Source organism: Arvicola amphibius, chromosome 6, assembly GCF_903992535.2.
Source record: "Arvicola amphibius chromosome 6, mArvAmp1.2, whole genome shotgun sequence".
NCBI classification, from domain to species: domain Eukaryota; kingdom Metazoa; phylum Chordata; class Mammalia; order Rodentia; family Cricetidae; genus Arvicola; species Arvicola amphibius.
Genome location: NC_052052.2, coordinates 135,948,850 through 135,954,145, shown reverse-complemented (window position 1 = coordinate 135,954,145; position 5,296 = coordinate 135,948,850).

Genomic DNA, 5,296 nt, shown 5'->3' with positions numbered 1-5,296 from the left:
GACATGTGTGAAGCTTGCTGGGTGCCAGGCCTTGGGAGGTCAAAGGTGAAAGCAATCCCCCTTCCCAGGTGTATCCAATGATATCGCTGAGAGACTCATGGGAAGAGCACATTTGGGGTGGTGGGTGGTGAACGTGGGAGGAGGTGGGAGCAACACACTGGCTGAAGGAAGCAGCCTCGCATCTGGTCCATCACACAGGCACACAGCCAGGCTGGGTCACCAACCCTGCCAGTGAGCCACGTGCATCCGGGTCCCCTGGAAACAACCCCTCTCCCTACACCACCAGCCTAAGTCAAAATCTGGGATTTCAGAGAGCTGGCCCAAGAAGCTGCATTCAAAAAGAAAAAGGAAAAGAAGAGTCGGGTGGTGATGGCCTTTGACCCCAGCAGAGATAGGCAGATCTCCGTGAGTTCCAGGCCAGCCTGGACAGTCAGAGCTGTTACACAGAGAGACCCTGTCTCAAAAACAAAACAAACACACAAAGAAAAAGAAAAAACTCTGAAAGAGCTGCTGGGGAGGCAGGGTGCTGCTGCATCTCAGCAGGGCGGCCAGCACCCCGCCTGTCTTTCCGAACTTCACGGTCACTTTATCTTAGATTCAGATGAAATGTTTGCACCTTTGAAGCTCTTGGGCACACAGGTAATGCTCGAGCTCAGGAGTTAGAGGCTGAAGAAGGCAACATAGTAAGACTCATCTCAATTAAACACCAAAATTTGAACTCAGGACCCAACAGATGGCATGATTATGAGACACTAAACAGACACCCATTGGTTAGTGATCCCTGACTGCCTGCTGGCGTTCACTCTACTCTGAGTATGACTTGTGACGAAGGGCTCACACCATGGACAGGAGGAGAACTTCCCCCGAGTCTTTTGGATGAGGTGCAATTCCAAAATAGGCCCACAGAGGACGCCAGCACCCAGCATCACCACAGCAGGCCGCAGCCCAAAGCGCTCTGGGGGTTTTCCATCGCCCACTTCCCTTTTAGAAAAAGAAAGATTCACACCACAAGAATGACACATCACAAGGATGATGTGTCCAAACTTCCATGACCATTTGAGGAAATGTTCAACTATGAGCATCCTCAGGCTGGGCTTACAGGAGACCTCATAAAGGGTTGAGTGGTCCGGCCCCCACTCCACAGGCCTTCTAGTGGGGGTGAGCCCCCACATCACCCTTGCCGGTGATTAATCTTTTTTTTGTTTTGTCTTGAGACAGGGTCTCACTGTTGTGGTCCAGGATGACCTAAAATTCGCTACCCTGCTTCACACTCCTGAGTGCTTAGATTGCAGACCTGAGCAAACGCTCCTAATTTATAAGTGATTAGCTTTCTTTTGTCTGCATTTATTGTATGCATGCATGTGCCACTTCAAGCAAGTGAAGGGAGGTCTGAAGACAGCCTGTGAGAGCCGATCTCTCCACCATGTGGATACAAGAGATAGGCTTGTTGGCCTTGGTAGTAAGTCCCTTTACCGGCTGAACCATCTCTCCAGCCCAGAAGTGATAATTTTGCAAAATGGACAGAAGTATTTAGATAGGTTATGTAGGGGAGACTTTACATCCTCTCCCCATAATCAGAGATAAAAGGAGAGCCTTACCTTCCCCATCTGGAAGATAATAGTGGACATTGTTGGAGTCACCTCTTGATTTAAAAAAAAAATTATTACATTTAAAAATATTTTGTGTTTGGGTAATTTGCATACCAGAGCTCGTGTATAGAGTTCAAAGGCCAGTTTGGTGGGAATCTGTTGTTTCCTTCTACTATGTGGGTTCCTGGAATCAGTCATCAGGCTTGATGGCAGGGTGGTACCCACACCCACTGAGCCGACGGGGTGGCCCCAAGCCACCTCCTTTGGAAGGACCTCTTTTCCAGGGCTTTCCACTGACTTTTAACTACTTCACCTCCCACAGGACTCACTCCTGGCTGTGGCTCACAGCAGCTCCGTAGGTTTCAGTTGCGCCACCTAGAGGACTCTCAGGGAACAGTTGTCCCCTTCCTGGCTACACTGCCACCTTTTCTTGGGGACCACCCTCCTAATGACCACCTTCTGGGTGGTCACTTCCTCTCGAGGACTGCTTCCTGGAGAGAGCCTTCCTGGAGCCCAATTCCCAACCTCCTGGCTTCCATCCTCTTGGGGGCTACCGCCTTTGGACCACTTCTTAGGAACACATCCTGGGGTCCAGTCTTCTGAGGACTGAGTCCTGGGAACCATCTCTCGGGGAAAGAAAAATAACCAAGTCTAAGGCTCAGTCAACACACCAGTGTTCTAACTTGGGAGTGGGAGGGCTGACTATTCTGTCTCCCTCTTCTGATCTTTCCAGGTAGTGAGGGATGTCTGGCTCATCCACTTGGATTGTGGCCTGACATGGGGCCCTGGTTCAGGCTGGGCAGGAAGAAGAGCCCCTGGTCTCTCAAGAGAACAAGTTTCTCAGTTTGCACAGCTAATTCAGTATCAAAGTGACCTGGCGTGGTCACCATCAGTGCTGTCCTGTGGACGACAATGAAAGAACAGGGAGGGAGGAAGCCGAGTGTGGCAGCAAGGTCTGGAGCTGGCTCCAGAGCACCTGAATCTGTCACACATAGGGTCACTGTCTGGACTCCCATGACATAGGCTGACACATGGACCCCCATGATATAGGCTGACACACACATGGACTCTCATGACATTGGCTAACACACACATGGACTCCCATGTCATATAGGTTAACACATGGACTCCCATGACGTAGGCTGACACACACTTGGACTCCCATGATATAGGCTGACAAATGGACCCTCATGATATAGGCTAACACACACATGGACTCCCATGTCATAGGCTGACACACACATGGACTCCCATGACATAGGCTGACACTTTTATCTGTATCAGAGCTGGCCTGATTCAGATTTTCCTTACTTGCTAGCCAAGGTTCCCTTGGGTGTCTCAAACAAGCCAGAACCTGCAATCTCATGATCCATCAACACAGGTCCTTTGTAGGCTTCCTCCGCTTATCATGACCTCATCTCTCCCAGGCCCCAAATTACGACACTGTGTGTTGCCTTAGCCCTTGTCTTTATTTTTTCCAGCCAAATAGATCGCCCTTGCTCCTCTTAGCGCCATTCCATTCCAGCCCGACTCCCTCTTGCCTAAGCCAACATGATGGTTAATCTTGTTGTCATATTGCCTAGACCTAAGATCAACGAGAAGGCAAGCTGCTGGGGCTCCGCTGAGGATTTGCTCAATCCGATTGTTTGAAGTGGGAAGACTAGCTCGAGCTGTGGCCAGCACCTTCTGGTGGCAGTGCACAGATGAAGGGAAGCTTTGCGTTTGTGCTAAGTTTATCTCCCTATTGCTGCTACTGTTGATGCCTCTGCTGATGTAAGAACCAGGTTTTGGGGGGCTTCCGATGTGGACGGAAGACCAGCGGCTCTCTAGAAATCCCCTAGGCCTTCAGAGGCATGGCGGGACTGTAGAGGGAAGCATCCAGCCTCATGGTGTGAGCGCTACTTCTGGCCTTTCTCGTGTAAGATAGCCATGGTTGGATAACAACCACGTCGTCTAAGTTGTCTAGAGAACCCTGAGCAATACAGCTGGGTTGCATAGAACTCAATTAGCCCCTGCCCTTACTGCTGTGCTCAAGAACCTCCCAGGGCTGTCTCCTGAAGTCCTCCCAGCTGGCTTTCTCGATGAGCTTGGTCTGCATGTCCCTCCTGTGACCTCTGACTATCCTTGGTGCCCTGTGCTTGCAACCCCATTGAGCAGCATCTCTGTCCCTCTCACCTCAGCATCTTCTTGTCCCTCCTGACCTGCTGGAGGTTGGTCTGCTCCCTCCCTTGACTCAGCATCTGCATGTATTGGTGCTCTGCAAATGTGTGCCAGGAAAGGAAGGGTGGACAGGCTTAACCACCGTGACCCCAACCCAAGCTCAGCTCTCGGGTCTCCTGCTGGCCTTATTCCTGGTGGTCCCAGCATCCCACAGGGGGGCCGGAGCCTTTTGCTTCTTGTTACCTGGCGGGCTCCTGCTTTTCTCTGAAGGCCATTTTAAAGCTCTTCTACCAGAAGCCAGTCTGCAGACACACACGCCCTTACCCTCAATAAAACATTAAAAAAATAAGTTTTACTATACTCATTTAGTCGGTGTGTGTGTGTGTGTGTGTGTGTGTACGCGCGCACGCATGCTCACCTGCAAATGTGCATGGGGTTTCCAAAACACAATTTTCAAGAGATGTTTCTTTTACCATGTGGGTTCTGGAGATTAAACCCAGCTTATCAGGCTTGGGAAAAAAAAAAAATCTTAACTCACTGAGCCATCTTGTTAGCCAGTTTAAAAAAGATTGTACACACATAACAGAAAAAATTTGGCAAGACATGCTATCAGCTAAAAGTGCTTAGGCTGGGGTCTGGGGAGATGGCTCAGTGATGAGATGTTGTCATGCAAGCCCTAGGACCTGAGTTCAGATCCCCGGAACCCATGAGCAAAGCTGGGTGTGACGTCCTGGTCCTGCAATCCTAGGGCATGGGCTCACTGGCCAGACAGCCTAGCCAACCTGAGCTTTCCAGTGAGAAACTCTGTCTCAAAGAAAGTAAGCTGGGGTCAATAGATGGAGACATGTCAGTCTCTGACGGCCACACTTGCGCATACAAGTACACATATCCACACACTCAAGTGCACACACATGTGTCTAACACACACACTAATAGGCATTTTCATCTTTTGATGTCACTGCCCACATCTCCCCTTTTTATGATTCTTCTTTTCTTCCCGTGGAGTCACAGAGGTCCTCTGATGGGTTCCACGCCTCTTCTCACGATTTCACTCCAACTTTTCTCCAGCAGAATGCAAATCCCTGAGAGTCAAGACTTTGTAAACACAAAAATAATGAATTAATTGATTTCAGTTTGACAGGGCCGCAGCAAACTCGCTGCTGTGCAAACCAGGCTGGCCTTGAACTCACGGAGAACCACTTGCCTCTGGGAAGAACCAGGACTTGGTGAAATGCGTGAGGCTTGGAGCTGGGAGATCAAGGGAAGCAGAAAAGATATGGAAGACTCCACGGAGCAAAGGTGAGGCAGGGGTGGGAAAGTTGTTTGTTGGTTGGGCTCCTTGAGCGCTGAGAGCTTAGGGACAGGGCGTGGCACAGGCTGTGTGTGGTAAAGTTCAGAGGTCTGACCCAGCTCTGAATGCCACCTCAACAGAGGCTCACCATTCTGTTTATGACACCCGATAACCCTTTCATTAGGGACAGCAAAGGAGCAGTGGGTCAGAGGACAAGTGTCCCCAAGGACAATGATGCCCAGGCACAGGACACAGG